This window comes from Cebus imitator, unplaced genomic scaffold (assembly GCF_001604975.1).
Source record: "Cebus imitator isolate Cc_AM_T3 unplaced genomic scaffold, Cebus_imitator-1.0 Scaffold213, whole genome shotgun sequence".
Classification (NCBI taxonomy): Eukaryota; Metazoa; Chordata; class Mammalia; order Primates; family Cebidae; genus Cebus; species Cebus imitator.
This window is the reverse complement of record NW_016107528.1, coordinates 2,339,153-2,358,958: the sequence shown is the minus strand read 5'-3', so window position 1 is coordinate 2,358,958 and position 19,806 is coordinate 2,339,153. Positions and strand designations below refer to the sequence as shown.

Sequence of the window (19,806 nt, the reverse complement as noted above, 5' to 3'; positions counted from 1 at the left end):
TTTGTCACACATAACAAAGCTTCTTTCCAAAATTAAAAAAAAAAAAAAATCTGTGTTTTGGTATAATTTTTTTTTATTTTTCAATATTTTGCAAAGCAACATATAGCAACAATTGTGATTACAGACTTGCCTGAGGTTGTGATCACAAACAGCATAAACATTATTTGCATATCAGTAAGGAAAACAAAACAGGAGATAAGTTCTTATAAGAAAGCAGATTCTAGAGATGTCACTCTGTCTGCATTTCTCCTGCCATGCAACTTCTCCTTTACTCAAGGCTGTCAGTAACACCTGGTTTTTCCACATCTGCACTGATACCGGGCTGGGAGCCATCCATCTTGGAGTAGGCAAATATGCTATGGCAGCATCATGGCACTGGCAAACTTCTTCTGGCAGATGGGGCACGAATGCTGCCTCTTAATGGATGTGTTGGTTCCGTGAACTCCTAGGTATGTCTTCAGGTTACCTTAGGTAGAAATGGCCTGGCCACAGATCTCACACTGGAATGATCTCTCCCTGCTGTGGGTGCAATAATTCATCCTGAAGGAGCTCCAGCAGCTTAAGACTCGGTGGCAAATGAAAGATTCATTGGAGTCCATGGTCCCGCTCCCTTGGAAGCCACCAGTCCTTGGGGAATTATGGTTTGGTCCCACCCCAGGATGTGTGGATCCACCCTCACTTTCTGCAGAAGGTCCAGGCTGCAGGTTGGTTGGCAGAGGGGCCACCCATGAGGTCCTTAGTCTCCAAAGAGGGATTCTCAGGTAGCCCTACAGAGGGGCTTGCAAAGACAAGGCTGCTGTCTAGAGATATTCAATTCATCTACGGGGACGGTACAGAGAGTGCATGGGGAATGCCATTGCCTGCTGCCACTTTGTCCTGGAACTGAACAGCTGGGGGTTTGCCTTCACCTGGGGGTGTCGGCGAAAGTGGACCTTTAAGGTCGTTTTTGGTGGGAAAGCGATGGCCACAAACAGAGCACACGGAGGGTCTCTCTCCAGCGTGGGAGCGGAGGTGGATCTGCAAGGAGCTATCAGCCCCGAAAACCTTGCTACAGCACTGACACTTGTGCTTGCAGAGGACCGCCTCATCATTGGGTTCGACATCTACCGCGGAGGTGTTCGGCGGCTTCTCCTTCCCTTGGATGGGCCTAGCGCCACAGTGGAGAAAGGGCTCTGGAAGCGACCGAGCCCGGGCCTGAGGATGCAAAGCACTGGGGAGAAGGTGGCAGAAGGGATGTTGGCATGAGGTAGCTTGGCTTGTTTCAAGGCGTCCAGAGATGGATCTTGGCTTCCAGCTTTCTGGCTGAGCAAAGCCACAGCTGCATAAACCTGCTGGGACAAGTGGCAGCCCAAGGTCTGCAGGGTGTTGGCCCCGCCCCCCTGGAGCGCAGGCGTGGGAGGCCCACGTGTCCACCTGGATGCGGATCTGCTCCGGGAGCTGGACCTGCTGCAGCTGCTCCTGCAGCTGCAGACACAGGATCTGCTCGGGACGCGTAGGATGCTGTTGGCGCCAGGCACAGGGGCAGGCAGGGCATGTGCACTCTGCTGATTCACCGCCACCTTGGTGCCCTCTAGTGCCCGCAAGGTCACGTAGTGTTGGCCACTTTGCCTTTGGGTAAATAGCTTATGTCCTGGGGCGTGGGTGGCAAGGCTGTCTCCGTCTTTAGATACATCGCAGACTCCGAACCATCTCCTTCATGTCCCCTGAGCTGCCACCACTCTCCTTGTGACCATCCTCACCGCTTGGACTGTGACTGGTGGCTCAGTACAGCTCCCGAGAAGTCTCCTGAAGGCACTGGACCCTCGCTGTCATTCACGATGAAGACAGGTGGATTCTTAGTGCCATTTTTCTTATGTTCCAAGAACTCAGAGATGCTAAAGACTTCACACATCTTGTGTCTTCTCCCGACGAAGCCGCTTTGCTGTGGCTTGGTCCTCATTCGCCTCATCATCATTTCCTGCATGGCTGACTGGAGCACTAGGCTCCCACACTGTGGGGGCTGCATCTACAAACTCTGGGGTCAGCTGCTCGCCCTGGTCCTCCTCGGAGGTGATGTCCTGGGGTTTCACCTGCTAGGGCCTCAACGTGATGCGAGGAACCAGGCGCCAGGAGAGCCGCAGTTATTTGCTCTCCCAGCCACAAAATTCCAGAGTTGGGAAATTTACCCACCTTCCCTGCTCATTTTCATTCTGACTTATTTGGATACTCCCTCTGCCCCCAGGAGAATGCATTTCTGCACTGCCAAGAACATGTTGCAATTTGAGAATCTTTCTTTAACAAAATTCACATCTTTATTAACGGTTTTCCATTATTGCACAAATCTTCCTGACTATAGCTACCTGACTGCCACCTTCTCCCAACCCTTCCACCTCACCCCCTCCGCGCCTGGCAAATCAAAAGTATAAATATCAGAAAAGTAAACCTATAAATATAACAAAGATGTAAAATGGCCAGTTTTGTCATAGGCCAGTTCTTAACACTGAAAATCCTTCTGCCAGTGTCCTTTATTTTCTGCTATTATATTAGTTTTTCAAGAGGACACAGCAGAATACAGAAGAAAACTCAGATCCAAAGGACTCTTCAACCAACAGTGGTCTTGGGACACTATTTAGTTTTCTCTACGGCTGGAAAAGGAGAGCTCATGTGGGTTTTCACAGCTTCCTTTAAAATGCAGGACTATGACTCCAAGCTCTCAAAATATCTGGAGGGAGAGCTGTGAGCATACTGGAGAATTCACTCAGAAATCTGGCCTCCAAGGAGAACAAATTATGATTCCCTAAAAAGAATAGGAGTGGGCACCTGGGAACTGGTAGCTTTCTTTCTACGAAAGAAACTGTTCTGCTTTTTGAGTAAGACAAGATGGAACCATAGGTGAAACTCTATACATACTACTAAGAATGAATTAAACATTTATATCAGATATTCTCTATAGTATCGTATCTCTATAAATATATCTATTGATTATCCTAAATCACATTATTCTAAACAATCAGGGGTTTTAGCTAACAAAAATAAGCTTTTAAATGCTATATAGAACAAAAGAATTCCTTCTTAGGTAGTAGCCTATTTCCATATGCCTTAAAATTGGATCTCGGAAACCATGACTCTCTTACCACCCCTTTGCTGGTGCTGGAGACGATTTCAAGTGCAGCTACTAAAAGGAAAATTTTAACTGTGAAGCATTGACGTTGCCTGGAGCTTCACAGCTTTGAGGCAGAATCTACTGTTGCTATGTTTTCGCTTTGTTTTTCTGTTTGACAACATTTAGACAAAGTTTAAGAAGACAAAAAGTAGGCAAAAGACAAAGTCCAGAAAGACCATTCAGAACAAAGACTCTCTAGTTCCAAGTCCTTTCTATTTCCATATAAGCTCGAGGCACTCCCTCACTAGCCTTTAAATACTTCTGTCTTCTTGACTTGAATTAAAATGTGTCATGCTAAGAATCCAACTACTTGACCAGAGACAAAATTTCATTAGTCACCAAAGAGCAATAAAGTACTGCTGTGTTCAAGGAGACTCAAACATGCTGTCATCATTGCTGAACTCAGAAACCGTCTAGATTCTGTAACCACTTGTTATCAGAAACCAGTCAGAGAGACTCCTGGAAGGAATAAATTCCTCATATGGCTTCAGTCCCACCTCAGCTCTCAGCACCCTCACACTCTCCACTCCAATCATTCATTTTATTTCAATTCTTCAAATGCTGCAAGACTTCTCTTATGTTCAGGTCTTTGAATAGGCAGTTGCTTCTGGATAGAGTATTCATCTACTCCTCACTTTATTCATTCCTCTTTCAGATTTCATATCAGTATCACTTCCCTCAGGGAGGCCCTTCTGCGTCCCTCTCACAGCACCTCACCCAGCAGAACATTACCACATTGATAATTCATCACTTCATGTATATAGGCCTTGCTAGACTCTGCATTTCATGGAAGAAGGGCCTGTCTCTATTACCACTCTATCCCTGAAACATAGTCCAATTCCCGACACTCAGGGACACTCATAAAGATTCATTGAATAAATAAATTAACCGAACACTTAGATGTGCAACTAAGACATAATATAATTTAACATCAAATTAATGTATGACAATTCTATACGGGTTGAGAGGGTCAAGAGTCAACTAGTGACAGCAAGCACAAAGACAGTTAAATATCCACACGTCCAAAAGCAAGGAAACTCTTCAGTCCTTGACATCAAAAACCAAATATCCATTTGGAAAATTGTGCCACTAAATCAACCAAGAAATGAGGTTGTGTAAAAAAACGCAAAAAAAGGACCAGACGTATAATCCCAGCATTTTGGGAGGCCAAGGCAGGCAGATACCTGAGGTCGGGAGTTCGAGACCAACCTGACCATCATGGAGAAGCCCCATCTCCATCTCTACTAAACATACCAAATTAGCCAGGTATGGTGGCACATGCCTGTAATCCCAGCTGCTAGAGAAGCTGAGGCTGGAGAATTGCTTGAACCTGGGAGGCAGAGGTTGCGATGAGCCAAGATCATGCCATTGCACTCCAGCCTGGGCAACAAGAGCAAAACTGCCTCGAAAAAAAAAAAAATGTTAAGAAATGGTCAGCTATAACTCAATTTAAGGAAAGTCCAAGAAGTTGTGTATAAAGCATTTTGGTTTGTTCTTGGTTCATTTCAAAATACCATGTGAGAATCTTGGCATATTGAAGCAAAAATAATAGATTAAAAGCAGAAAATGTGCATAAATATTAGATCAGAAAATAAAGGCAAGCAAGTTAAGCCTGTGGAAAAGCAATTTTCAGAAGAACTTGAAAAGAACTCTCAGTGTTCACAAGTGACCTAAAAGTGACCTGGAACAGGAATAAAATAAAATAAATACAGCCTACTTTAATAAGCATACAGCACATGCTTTTCAAGGTGATAAACAGCTTGTAAGCATTGCCTCTTTAGTCCTCAGAACCCCCTTGTAATAAGGTAGGCACCATTCTACCCTCATTCTGTAAGCGAGGTAACTGAGGTTCTAAACAGTTAAGTAACTTTCCTAAGATTATATAGATAATGTGAAGCCCCATGTTCAAATCCAGATTCCTGGAGCTCAAATTCTTAAACTCACTGCACTACAAATTACCCAAATCTAAAACTCCTGCATCCCATTTCTTCTAAATCCAAATCAACACTTGCCCCCTCGGTGACACAATCACCTGCATTGCTTTCCCAAGCGTTCTGGTGAAAACAATTGGGAAGAGTCGTTCTCTCCAGAGCAGCCACAGAACATTCCACAAAGAAAGGCAAGGAAGAACTCCAAAAATTGGTGAGCCAGCTCTGTGGGCACAGCCTCCTGTTGCAATATTTTACTAATACATTCTCATTCTCAAAGGCTCAGAATGAGAATGCATTAGTAAAATATTTAGGTATTTTTTTAAAATTCTGCACGCGTGTTATTGTGTGTGTGTGTGCTTCTGTGTGTTTGTGTACATATATGTGAGCCTAAATGTGCTAGAAGAATTCACACCAAACTCTAACAGTGGTGATTAATAGGAATGGGTATGGAATGAGAAGCAGGAATGAAGAGGAAGTGTTTCTTTTTAGGCTTCATGCTTCTATCATATTCATAATTTTTACTAGGCAATTAAGTTATATTTTAATTGTCTTAGAAGGCATCTAGCCCATGTTTCTCCTGGATCAGAGAATGATCTTACATTAATAGCAGCTATGACAGGTAGCACTCTCCTCTTACCCACCTGCAGTGCTACACAGCCTCCTGATATTTTCCAGGGGATGCTGTCTTCCTTACTTCTGCTGGAGCAATTTTACCCCATTGCTTTTTTTCCTTTCTTCATGTACTAACTTCCTCGATCATAGCCACCAAGACCTCATTTAATTTGACAGTTATTCTTAACTGCTCTCAGGATACTTTAGGGCACTATGATCTCTTTGGCCACAAAAATTTGACTCTAACTAGGGCTCAAGGATATTCTGCCTTCAAACAAGTGGCCCATACCAGTGATAGCAATGAGTTCTATCTAGTCCATTAAATTTCATGTCAACTCACCTGTAGCATTAAACCTGAAATTATCTTTAAGTTGTCTGTCTTTCTCGTTTCCCAAATATCCGGATTCTGTTTCCCCACATTATCATTTTATTAAATACACAATTAACACATGAATATGCTCTTTATAAAAGAGGAAGATCACACAGAAGTATATCAAAAAAGTAAGACCCTCCCTCGACTTTTTCCTCTAATTGTGAAGTTGTCACTAAAAATTGTTTGTCTGCATTCTTCCAAATCTTTTCCAACGTGTTTGTAACGTTAAGTACACGATATTGTTTTGTGACTTGCTTTTTCCGTTCCTTCATTCCCAATATATTTCAGGTCTTTTCAAGTGAGCATGCTTGACTCTGCTTAATTTCTTTTAACAGTTCCCTGGTATTTATGCTGTGACCATATCCTAATTAATTTAAGCACTACCGTATTGATGGAAACCTGAAATATTTCTACATTTAAGCTCTCACAAACAAGGTTGCAATGAACATCCTAATATTCTGCATCTATATACACATTTTTAGTTTTCCTCCAGGATAGTTCTTAAAAATTAAATTCTTATTTATCATCAATTTTGATAAATATACCAAATTGCCATCTAAAAATGTGCCAATATTGTTTCATTCTCTAGCTTTGTGGATTTTTTTAATATCTAAAATAAGAAGATAAGCCAAAATACTCCCCACATTCCTGGTGGAGTATTCTTCCTTTTCAAAATTACCTTAGTGCAATTCTCATTCAGTCAACTTTACAATCAGGCTTTCAAGTTCCACTAAATTTTTTTTGCAAAACAAGAAAAGAATGAAGAACTGAAGTTCTTGGTTCCTTGAGTTTTCACTCACTCTGTGTTCCACCCTATAAGAGAAGCAGCCAGCGCCCTGGAACAGCAGGCCCCTGACCTGGCAGGCACCAAGTTCGGGAAGCCCTTATCCTCTTCACTTAATGTCACACTCAGGGCAGCCTGCACAAAGGGCTCTCTGGATCCCGTCCTGCCTGTGGACTTCAGGTGAGAGTGGCAACAAGGGCGTCAAAGAGCAAGACAGAGTGGGCTTTGCCATCAACCTGTCCCTGTCATCCACGAGAGCCTAGGGAAGTCACAGACCCCTCCCTCATTGGTTAGTAGTGTGGGTTTCGCTACCATAACTTCAGAGGCTTACTATAAGGACTAGAGATAGCATCTGAAGGGTTTAGCTGGAGGAGGTTAAGTACACAGTGGTTTGAAAAAGTCAGGGGGACTTGTTTTCACTTATTTTCCATCAACTCCTTCAGGAACCTAGAGTCTGGTGATTTCTCCTCTCCACTCCTCACTCCTCCCTACAACTTTTCCGTGAGAGCAAAGTTCACCCTGACAACAGTCACTACTTGGTGTGCATGTAGTAGGGGCTAGGGGCTGTGAAGTATGTGTCTCAAGAATGATCCAGGCCAGGGAACCTGAGCTCTCATCGTCTTCTCCCAGCCACAGCCTCAGGCCTTGAACCCTTCACTGTCTTAAACTGTTCTCCTATGGGACTGTTTTCCCCATCTTCCTATCACTCATTCATTCATTCAGCGAACACTTAGAGAGGATTTGCCCTGTGCCAGGTACCATGCAAAGCTTGAGGGATGTAGTGGAGGCTTAATGTCCACCCTGCCTTCAGGCAAAGGCATGCGTTCCCCTCTCCATTCTTCTGCACAAGCACATTTACGTGGCTGTGGTCCAGGATCTCTTTTCAACATGTTTCTCTCTGCAGTCTGCCACCACCCTTAGCCAGGCTTCCCCCACCTCCCCTGCATTTCCTGCCTCCTTCACATACAGTTGTCATGCTGTGAAACTGTTAAAGGGCTTCTGCTAGCAAGCATCAAGGACACAGCCTTAACAATCGTGTTCTTTAAATCAAATCAGCATCAAGGACATCGAATTGAAGAACCTTATGCCTTAAAATCACCCACCTCGAGAAATGTTGCTGTTTGAAATTATATCAGGACTTGCAAAGCCAAAATAAACCAGCTTTAACCTAAGGCAGATGGAATGCTGAGTGTGTTAAAGCAGCTGTGTCTTGGTCTAGGAGTCCATCAGTTTCCTTGTCACCACTTCTGTTAATCAGAACCATCTGTGCTTTCCTGGTAACATATATTAGCTCTGCTCAAGCAGAGCTGAGGGGAACTGTTCCCAAATGCAGGGCTCACTTGCCTGGCAAGTTTAACAAATTCATGTTTGTTTTTCAGAATTCGGATCTGTTATCTCATCAACAGTGCTTAATCTCAGTGTTTCCATGGACTGGAGTCCCTCAGGTCCTTCATGGTTGGTTGACCAAGATGAAATAACTAGACGTTCCACTGAGAGATTTTTCAGATGAGGGAAGGTAGACCCAGACAAAGAGATGAAAAGAGGTTAGTAAAGAGTGTCCATGCCAGAGTTCAGAACACGATACAATTCTGTTTCCAGTAAATGTGACCAACAATCCTGTCAAGCTCTCATCTCCTATGGGATGAGAAGCTCCTGAAATGATATCCTAGACTACCTCATAACTTTTCAGTCACACACTGTCATGAGGATAGATTTATTTCGATTATTTAAGACTCGATCCATTTCATTTTAAAATGTCAGCCTTGGCTAGAGATAGTGTCTGCAGTGGCTCATGCCTATAATGCCAGTACTTTGGGAGGCTAAGGTAGGTGGATCACTTGAGGTCAGGAGTTCAAGACCAGCCTGGCCAACATGGTGAAATGCTGTCTCTGCTAAAAATACAAAAATTAGCTGGGCATGGTGGTGGGCACCTGTAATCCCAGCTACTCAGGAGGCTGAGGCAAGAGAATCACTTAAACCTGGGAGTTGGAGGCTGCAGTGAGCTGAGATCACACCACTGCACTCCAGCCTGGGTGACAAAGTGAAACTCCATCTCAAAATAAATAAATAAATACATACATATATAACTTCAGCCTTGTCTTTGAGTCAAAGTTATGAGGGTATATAATGGAGGAAGTATCTCTCCTGAAGGGAGACATGGCATGTCCTTATCCCTCAATTGACTCAAGATGATGGCTTCATGCTCTCCCTCCTACTTCTATGGTCAAGAAAAAACTAATGCCCAAATAGTTAAATTCGAGATCCTTATCCTTTACCTGGCGTGAGTGCTTCTGGAATATATGCATGCTGTGAGAGGAGGGGGAAAGAGAGAGAAAGATTTCATGCACATTTCATTTGTATATGTCTACTTTAAGGTGAACGTGGTCTCAAGAAAAACTCAAGATTCACTGTTTGTAGATGTCTAGGAATTAACATTTCTAGGTAAAAGTAATGCCACTGGTGATTATTTATGGGGATTTGCCAGAAGTCTGTTAGGCAAACCTCTGACACATTAGACTCATTCTCTCAGTAAATCTATTTGATTCAACAAGGAAACTGTGTCCATATATGCTGAGCATGCAATTGTTCATATCATCGTCTGCTTGTGACATTAAAAGCACACAGCAAACCATGAGTTCAACCTTACATATTATGTAAATAAGATTGGATTTATTCAGTATGACTGAGGGTACTAAAAATAGCATGGCATTTGTCACTGAAAATTCAGGCAGGCAGCTCAGAGTGTTCACTTACAAGTAAAGACACAACAATGAGACACACCACCAGTACCAACCCAAATCAGAAGTGTCCACTCTTGGGAAATATTTTCATAATGAAAGAAAAGAAAGAGCAGCTAAGATCTGCTTAACAAGCAAATCCAAAAAGCCTGGCTCGAAAGATATTTAATAGTGGGATCTTTTTTATTCTGGTGGCATGATTCAATTCTGAGCTAAAAGTACACCTTGAATGATTCACAGACAACTATGAAGAACATGAATCTAGATTGACATAGAGATGAGTGGGGCAGACGGAGTATGCACAGGTATAGAAACACATATGCACACACCAGGATGTTGGGAAACAGGCTGGGGGAGGCCCGAAGACAGGGAAGACGGCACCCGACTGATTTCTTTTGAAGAATTATGGGGAAAAGGAGGTACTGTGGAGTAAAAAGGAAAAAACCCAGCGACAGAGGCTACACTTGACCTTGGCTATTGGGTCCCTTCACCCAAGGCTGGATCATTGCGGAGCTTGCTAAAAACATCAGGCTGCTGAGTGATCTCTTGCCTTAAGGCTTCTGTTACCATAGGAACAGTCATCCTCTATTTTCTGAAAAGTGGTTAATAACTGGATTTGAAAGTAATGAGATTCTGTCCTAAACTTGAATTGAGTTCACTTCTGTCTCTGATACTTCCACCCTGGGTGTTATTACTGAAAATTCAGAATATCTTGGGAATTAACATCCAGATAATAACACTAGGTCTATTCCAAGAATTGATTCAGATTCCTTTGTGTGAGTCCATGAGATATGACTACAAAATCATGATGCATGTGTTTGAGTGTGAGTGCCTGTTTCAGCAAACTAACCAGAACTTGCATAAAGAAAAGCACCCTGTGTCTTTCAAAGTATAAGAGGCGTATGTGCTTAGCCCAACACTGCTATCATTATTGGAAACTTTTCTAGAACTCTCTTTTTGATACTACTTTCAGAGGTCCTTTAAAAGCCCCTCTGGGAAATCCATTTCCTAACCCTGTAGACATGTCTTACGCAGTGAATACAAAATTTTATGCCAGTGCCAATGGCCACGGTGATTCCAGAGTGAGAAAGAGTGAACTATTTTTATTTAAACTAGGAGCAGAAGCCACAAGCCATCCTTATCAATTACATCTACGGCCAGATGTGGTGGCTCACGCCTGTAATCCCAGCAATTTGAGAGGCCAAGGCAGGCAGATCACAAGGTCAGAAGATCGAGACTGTCCTAGCCAACACAGTGAAACCCTGTCTCTACTGAAATACAAAAAATTAGCCAGGTGTGGTGGCACATACCTCTAGTCCCTGCTACTCGGGCGGCTGGGGCAGGAGAATCACTTAAACTCAGGAGGCAGAGGTTGCAATGAGCTGAGATCGCACCATTACACTCCAGCCTGGTGACAGAGCAAGACCCCGTCTAAAAAAAAAATTACATCTACACACACCTATTGGGATAGCTAGTACTCAAAAAGTAGAAAATAACAAGTGCTGGGGAGGATGTAGGAAAATTGGAACACTTGTGCATTGTTGATGACAACCTAAATGGGGCAGCCGCTGTGGAAAAAGTGTGGAGGTTCCTAAAAAAGCTAAACATAGAATCACCATATAATCCAGGAATTCCACTTCTAGATATATATTCAAAAAATTGAAAGCAGAGACTTAAACACATATTTGTCCACCAACATTTACAGCAACATTTTTCACAACAGTTAAAATGTGGAAACAACTCAAATGACCATTGACAGATGAATGGATAAACAAAATGTGTTATGTGTATATACTGAAATATTACTCAGCCTCAAAAAGGAATGGAATTCTAATACAATTATACAACATGGATGAACCTTGAAGACATTATGCTAAGTGAATTAAGTGAAACACAAAAGGACAAATATTGTATGATTCCACTAATAGGAGGTACCAGAAATAGTCAAATAATTCATAGAGAAAGTCGAATGGTGATTGCCAGATACTAGGGTGAGTAGGGAATGGGAGTTATTATTTAACTGGTACAGTCCTTCAGCTTTGGAAGGTGAATGGTTCTGGGGATGGCTAGGGATGCTGGCTGCACGACAATGTGAATGTACTTAGTGCCACTGAATTGTACACTTTAAAAAGGTTAAAATGGTAAACTTTAGGTTATGTATATTTTACCACAAAAAAATGTCTATAAAATCAAAGCCAGGAGTATCTGAATTATCTTCAAACCTGCCAGTTCTCAGCCAATTCCTCACCTTCACAGCTGATGTACACAGAAGTTCTCCAGGACCAACCCAAACATTTGGAGTTAAAATAGTTTTCCTGGCACTTTTGGCCAGATCCTGGTTTGCACGAATAAAAGAGAAAAGAAACCTCATGGTAATGAGACTCAGTCCTACGTGGAATCACCAGATTTAGCAAATAAAAATATACAGTACCCACTGAAATTTGAAATTTAGATAAACAACAAATACTTTTTTAGTACATGTATGTCCTAAATGTTGCATGAGACATGGTTACACTAAAAATTTTTGTTGTTTAGCTGAAGTTCACATTTAAGTGGGCATCTTGTATTTCATCTGACAACACTAATCCTAAATGAAATTGCTTCTGGTCAACGCATCATCTCCTGCCTTTAAACACTAACTCAAGGTCTGACGCTGCCTGAGTCAGCTGCACTCAGGCGTAAACCACACTGCTATCAGACCTTCTAGTGCAGAGAGCAGAAAATAAAGCACAGATCTGGTCACAGCTGTTTTCTTCCATTATGCAGTAGTCAATATATGTCCAAAATCCACCACTTCAGCCCTTGTCCTCAGCCTTCAGGTTAAGTCATATTCCATCCTGCCCCTTAGTTCAGCTCTCCCTGAGGTCTGGAGCCTAGACTAGCCTGGTGGATTGTATCAGTCCTCCCTAATTTCTCATTAGATTTAGAAATAACACATTGAAAAGCTTTTTATCATATCATTGCAAGCTCTTTCATATAAATATGTCCATGATGATTTCCAGTGACAGAAAGGCCATTTTAAAACTATCACAGCCAAGTTTTTCTGTAAACGCACCTCCTGTGTTATTAAACAATTAGTGTAATTGTCAAGTAAATGTCATGAAAAGGACATTAGAGTCTTCATTTTGTATCTAAAGAAACAGAACAGTCACTGGCTTTCTCAGTCAATAGTTCACTCTAAATCCATCACTTACTTCTCTCCACCTGCCTTTCCAACCCCCAGGATGCTTCTTTCTTAAAATCTGGTGTCGTAATTGGGCATGTGTGTGTTTCCCACCTTGACACCACTGGTTTGTTTCCTTGGCCTGATAATCCCTATTGTTATATCTGCAAAAAGGAAATATTTAAAAGCATACGAATAACACTAATATGGAATTGGTCATGAGGACTGTTTGTCCTTCACTGTGTCACTCCTGGGACAGCTCAAGGGACACACATAAACTTTTCTACAAAGCCTACTGCATTCTTAGTTCCTCAGAGCAGAAATATGCAACTAAATCCAACAAGTACTCATAAAGCTCCCATTATGCAGAAGCCACCGCTAACTGAAGCCAAGGAGCCAAATTATTAAGATGTTGTCACTCATCACAAAGTACTTATAAACTCAGGATGTTTGCCCATAAGCTTCTGACCACACCTTTTCTATTTTCCCCCATTGCTTTCTATTCTTTCGCCTAGTCCTTTAAATCCAGGCATTTTGCTGGAATCGAAGCTTGGTCTGTCTCCCTTTTGTCCTCCATTCTCTTCCATGGTTCAACTTTTATGTTTACGTTGTGTCTGCCAAACTCTCTTACTCTGCCCTAGACCCAGATTTTCCAAATTCCCACTGGACACCTCTATCTGGATATTCATTCCAAGCTCAACACACTTCAAACCCAACACATATTCTTCCTCCCCAATTCTTGCTTCTATACTCCTGTGTCAAGATACCACTATATTCCGAACACAAGAAACTGAAACTCTCCCTCCTCACCCCTCCACACAACGAATTACAATACCCAGCCAGCTCCGCTCCCACAGTGGTCCTCATCTCTGCCTCTGCCCCATCCTATTAGCCATGACTTGGTTTTTCCTTGTCCTTGCAGCTGTGTGCCCCGTTTGTTGTGGAACTGTCCCCCTAACCTCCAAACTCTCCCTTCTCGAATCCATCCTTCAGGCTGCTACCAGACTTACCCTACAATCACAGTTAAATAACAGTACCCTCCAACTCAAAAACCTGCAGGGTTTCCACATTGCTAAGAGAAAAAAAAACCCTTGGAATAATATTCGGGGCTCTGCCATCTGGCCTCAACCTCATTTCTAAATCTTTCTCCAACTTCATTGCCCCAAATATCCTACATACAAGTCACACAAAACCTTGCATTTTCTCCAAACTTGCTCATCTGGCTCTTTGCTGAAGGTGTCTCCTCCTTGCAGACTGTCCCTCTCTCCTAGAAGGAGCCCAGTTGCTTGAATCAACGCATCTTAATTCAAATGCACCTGTATCATATTCATCAAATTACCTTTACCTGAGTTTCCTTACCTTTACGATAGGGACAACAATTACATGTACCATGGAGTTTTCAGAAGGTTTAAGAGATAGTATGTTTAAACAAGCTTAGTACAATGCCTAACATGCAAATTTTAGGTCCTGTCGTTGTTATTGTTTGCAATTTACCTATATTTATCAACTACTTACTCATTCTTTCAGGCCCCAATAAAATGCCACCTCCTCACAGAAACTTCCTCGACTGCCTTAGTCAAAAACCATCATTAGCTCCTCCTTCCACCTTTCATCAATAAGTGTGTCACTCACATTGGCACATTTTTCACACTACTTTTCACTCTAATTCATTCTTTATAGGTACATCCTCCCAACTCTTCCCCCACCTCTACCCCCACCCCACTCTCAAGCTCATGAGTGGCAGCCTCCTGTTAATGTCAGGCCTTTTGGGTCTCCAGCTAAACGTTTTCAATTTAGTACCAGACGATCAAAAGAAAGTTCTCCATTTCCACACCTAAGCCCCTGCTGACGACACTTCTCTCAGTTGTACTTGAGGCTACAGAAAAACTTTTCATTTTCTATTTTTACTCCAGTTGCTGTAGTAAATGGCTGGTTCTACCTCGTTTTTCTACTCTTGGAATTGGTCCTTAATCACACTAAGCTCTTACCTAACAATTGTTTTTTTAAAAAAAATTTAACAATTATTCTTTAATTCACTGAAAATCACAGTTTCCTCTTCAACTTTCGATTAAAATCTATGAGAACCAGTCCATGGTGACCAAAAAAAAAGATTTGAAAAGTTTTGGAATAATATCAGTAAACAAAAGCAACAATAAATTATACATTTGGATCTGTAAGAGCTCCCAAATTTATCATCAAGTACACCTCATCAAAGAAATAAAATTTTTCCAAAGAAGTTCATGGTCTAGAGGTAAAATATTTTCAATGTCAAAAATTGCAAATTGTGTTCATTCTTCATTGAGATATAATGGTCTGCCAAACTGATGAAGTTTGGATGGACTTGCTCGAAATTTCACATTCCAATTACAGAGTAGGCCAAAGCTCACGGAAATTTTACTCAACCAAAAACTCTTATAGTTTCACATCCAGACCCTGCACTTCATGTTCTTGACTTCGCAAAGAAAATCCTAAGGAAGATGAGTACAAATTAAGCCTCACAGTTTTGCCTAGAGGCTTGTTTTCCTTCTCAAGCATTTTCAAATTCAAAATAACCTTAATTTACAGGAAGTGGAAAATCATTCTGTTTATTCTACATGTGTGGAGGACATGTATACAAATATTTACTGGACATAGAATTTCAATGTCTTACTACAAACCATCTGACCAGAAAACTGAATACATACAGCGATAATTAACAACAGACAAAAATTTTACATTCTTAGAGTTCCACATTTTGAACTCGGGCATATCCTTCAGGGTAGGTGCTCATTAGAGCAACAGGGCTCTTGAGAAGCATGTTTTCATTGCTAAATTCTGTTTCTAGAGCACCACTCAGACACAGAGAAAAATATTATTCTCTGAAATGAAGTGTGATTAAAAATAGAAAACAAATTAATAGCCAACCTTTGAGATTTCCTGAGTTGAACTTTAATCCTGTCCAAGAAGTAGTTATTGTGAAATCTTTCCTTTTTGCTACAACAAATGAATAGCTAAATGAAATTCACCGGTAGAAGCACCACAGCATGGAAGTTATGAAGCTCTCTACACTTCCTAGGAAAAGAAGTTTGAATTCGAGCTTCAATTTTATATGGTGGTGTTTCTCAGATTTCACATTTTAAGCCATCTAGGTAATCCATGTCTACCAATGATTCACAGAATCACAGAATTCTGGAATGCAACCATTTCATTTTACAGATGAAGAAAAGCAGCAATGTGCCCACAGTAAAATTTCCAATTATTTATGATGTTGGGATAGGAATTCAGACTACCTGATCTTCTACCCCAGTGTTCCTTTTATTCCAAAACTAGGCACGCAACAGCCCTTCTGCCAAAATCACAAAACTGTGGGTTGCAGGGCCCTGGAGGACAAGATAATAAAGAAACCAGAGTATGCACAGCAAGTTGCCCACACCCCTTTGCTGAGCAGGCCCTGAAATCACCAAGAAAAAGACCACATCCCTCCTACATCCACTCTGAGCATGTGCCCTCCCCACAAATATTCATGACAGGTGTCTGGAGTGGGAATGTCCAGAACCCACTATTAGGAGCCCAGAGTACATGTGGGCAGTCACTAGAATTCTTTCTAGGGCCATGCTAGCAGAGAAAACCCCAGCTGCCACCAGATGAAGGAAGGATAGTTGCTGCAGGCTGGAGCTACCAGCTTCTCCGTGGCCAAGATTTCAGCTTTCCTTGTGGAAACAAAACCTCCTCTGTTAGTCCACTAGGGCTGCCATAACAAAGTACCACATACTGGGTAGCTCAAAAACAGACATTTCTTTTCTCACAATTCTGGAGGCTGAGAGTCCAAGATCAAAGAGATGATTTCTTCTGAGGCCTCTGTCCTGGGCTTATAGGTGGCCATCTTCTCCCTGTGTCTTCAAATGGTCTCCTCTATATATCTCTTTGTCTTAATTTCCTCTTCTTAAAAGAACGCAAGTGGTGTTGGATTAAGACCCACCTGGATGAATTTAACTTAATTACCTCCTTAAAGACCCTATCTCCAAATATAGTCACATTCACAGGGACCAGGAGTTAGAGCTGCGATATATGAATTGGGGGATAAAATTGTTCAGCCCCTAACACCTCCTGAACATATCCAAGAACCAACCAAAAAAAATCCACTGGCTTTCTTCCTTCCTACAGCTATTGCTTCTACTAACTGCACCAGATGCACTCATGCTGGTACTTACCACCCAGCCAGGCCTTAAAATTACACCATCTGCCAGACTGGCTTCCCCAGTTTGGGCGTATTCCTCTCCTCTCTCTCTCTCTCCACCCCACCCCGTCACACACACACACACACACACACACACACACGCCCACACACACACGCACGTGCGCACGCACACACACACACACACAAAGTATTTTCTCCACTCTGTGGATCTATGTAGATCAGACTCTTAAATTCCATTAACATAATCATAAATTCTGAAAGAACCATGAGAACTCCTGAAAAGCCCTATTGAGATCCTCTCGGGAAGAAGCTTTAGCAATCCCATTTAACCCACTGTGATAGGCAGAATTTTAAAGATGTCCCCCCAAGATTTTTATCTCTGATTATTCAATTGAATACAAATCTAAGTGCTACTGTGAAGAAGTGTTGCAGACAGAATTAAGGTAACCAATGAGTTGACTTTAAAATAGAGAGATTATTCTGGATGACCTAGGTAGGCACGATTATGATCACATAAGCCCTTAGAAGCAGAAGAGGAAGGCAAAAGAGTCCTTCAGAGAGGTGCTGCAGGACAGAGGAGACCTAAGAAGAGGTCGGAGGGATGCAGAGTGTGAGAGGGACTCCACCCACCATTGCTGGCTTTGAAGATGGAGGAAGGGGCCATGAGCCAAGGAAACCAGGTGGCTTCTAGAAGCTGATAAAGATGCCTGGCCAAAATCCAGCAAGAAAGTGAGGGCCTCAGTCCTGCAAACACATAAAACTGAATTTGGCCAACAACCTGAATAAGCTTGGAAGTGAACTCTTCCCTAGAGCGCCCTGGGGAAAGAATGCACACTGGCCAACACGTTGATTTAGGTTTTGTGAGCTCTGGAGCAGAGAAATCAGCCTAGCCAACCTACAATTCTGACTTACAGAAGTATGAGATGATAAATGTGTGTTGTTTTAAGCTCTTGAGTTTGTGATGATTTGTTACAGCAGTGTTAAAGACTATTATACCCATCCTGTTATTAAATGTAAATTCCTTCCATTTTTCTCTTTTAGGAGTAAGCTTTTTCTCATATCACCTAAGCATTCTGAGAGGTAGGTATTGTTATTTACCACTAATTAGGGGTCCACATTAAACTAAAAGTTATGCAGCTTCTACAAATGACCCCTCAGAATCAGTAGTTTACAGCCTCAAACAGGACACTATACATACCTCTTCATATATCCACAGTTGTATTCTCTGCCCTGGATTCTCCCCATGACTGCTAGCAGTTGACTGTACCCTTTGGACATCACAGATTCCTTCAGAGACCTCTGTCCTATAGATAAATCTTGAATCTGATCCCAGAAAGAACTGCTCTAATCTGCTTCATTGATATTTGTAACTTTCATTCTTGTGACCTCACAGAGTACTTGGAAATAATAATGGCATAGATTGTTTTTTAAAGCACTGGCTTGAAGTAAATGAAGTGAAATTTCAGAAAAACCCATACCATCAAGTGGATAAAAATAGCAATGAGAAAAAGGAATAATCCAAGCTCTAGGCAAGAATCTCCTAAGAGAACAATAGAAAAATACAGCTCTGTTTTGGCATAAGAGTCCCAGGAGGGATATTGTTCCAACGCACCTCTAGGGCACGGCCACGCCTTGAGCATCTTGAGCTCTTCCCAGCACAGAACCCATGTTTGTAACTACAAGCTAGGATTTGTTTGGCCAGCACAAAGAGGCCTTAAAATATGTAACAAACTCTTGTGATTCTAACCACAATCTCTCCAAATGCTACCTCCAAGTCTCAGATCCCTGTTAGTGGTTGCCTGCTAGACATTTCTTTCCAAGTCTCTCATGAGCACCTCAGACACCACTAGAACATGACAACTCATTGTCTTCCTCTCCAAAGCATACCTTTCTCAACTTTTTCTTTCTTTTAAGCTACCATTTATTGGACATTTGCCTTGCACTTGGCACTGCACTCATATGTTACATACAACATTTATTTAAACTCACAAAGCTTTTACAAATGTAGAAAGTGCATTGCAGAGAGCTTAAAATGTTCCTAAGATTAGGGCTAATTTTGCTAAGAATCATCCCTGTCCCCTCTAAAAAGAAGCAGCTTTCTTGCTCTTGGGGGTGCTAAAGCTCTGATCTAGTCCTGGACTGCTGCTGGCCATCTTGCCTGCCATGGGCAGAAGAAATGAAACACTGAGAGAAATGAGTTAAAACATGAGGGAAGGAGAAACGATGGAGAATAGAGTGTGGAAGATGGAACTCAATCGGCCGACATTCTTTGAGTGTTTGGTTCAGGTACCTGTAGCCAATTCTGTTCTGTGTTTTCTAGTGCTGGTACAAGCAAATTCCCTTTTTGTGCTCAGCCCTCATTGAGTCAGGCTTTGTCACTTGCAACCCAAAGTTTTGACTAGTATGTCTCTCTGTTCAAGAAAATCACTGCTACCTTTTATTCTCTTTTCCTCTTCATTTTGGTGTTTATGAAACTATGATTAATGGAGTAAAGCAACTACATTGTGGTTTTAGTTTGTAATTAAAATATATTTGACATAGTAAATCACTTACATGGTGTTTCCAGGAGTTTTATAGGTTTCTTGGTTTGGTTGTCTTTTTGTTGTTTTGTGTGTTAAGTTGCCCACGATTTTATTGGCTACTAAAAAATATCAATTTATCTTATAGAATAAATAATATAGTTCATTTAAAAAATTAAAATTCACATTGGAATTTACTCCAATCTGTAATATATCTGAAGTTTTTCACAAGATGGTATTTTTCCTCAACAATGTTAATTCTGTAACAAAGTCACATTTCAATATCTAAATAAGATCCAGAGATTTTTAACAAATGTTGAATAATATTTTTAATTTTTTACTATTTTTCAAGCTATTTTTTAAATAG

General features: G+C 41.6%; 1 pseudogene; it reads right to left on the bottom strand.

The window, feature by feature from the left end:
• Window positions 1-819: 819 nt before the first annotated feature.
• Window positions 820-18,165, bottom strand: LOC108318002 (annotated as a pseudogene).
• Window positions 18,166-19,806: the final 1,641 nt, after the last annotated feature.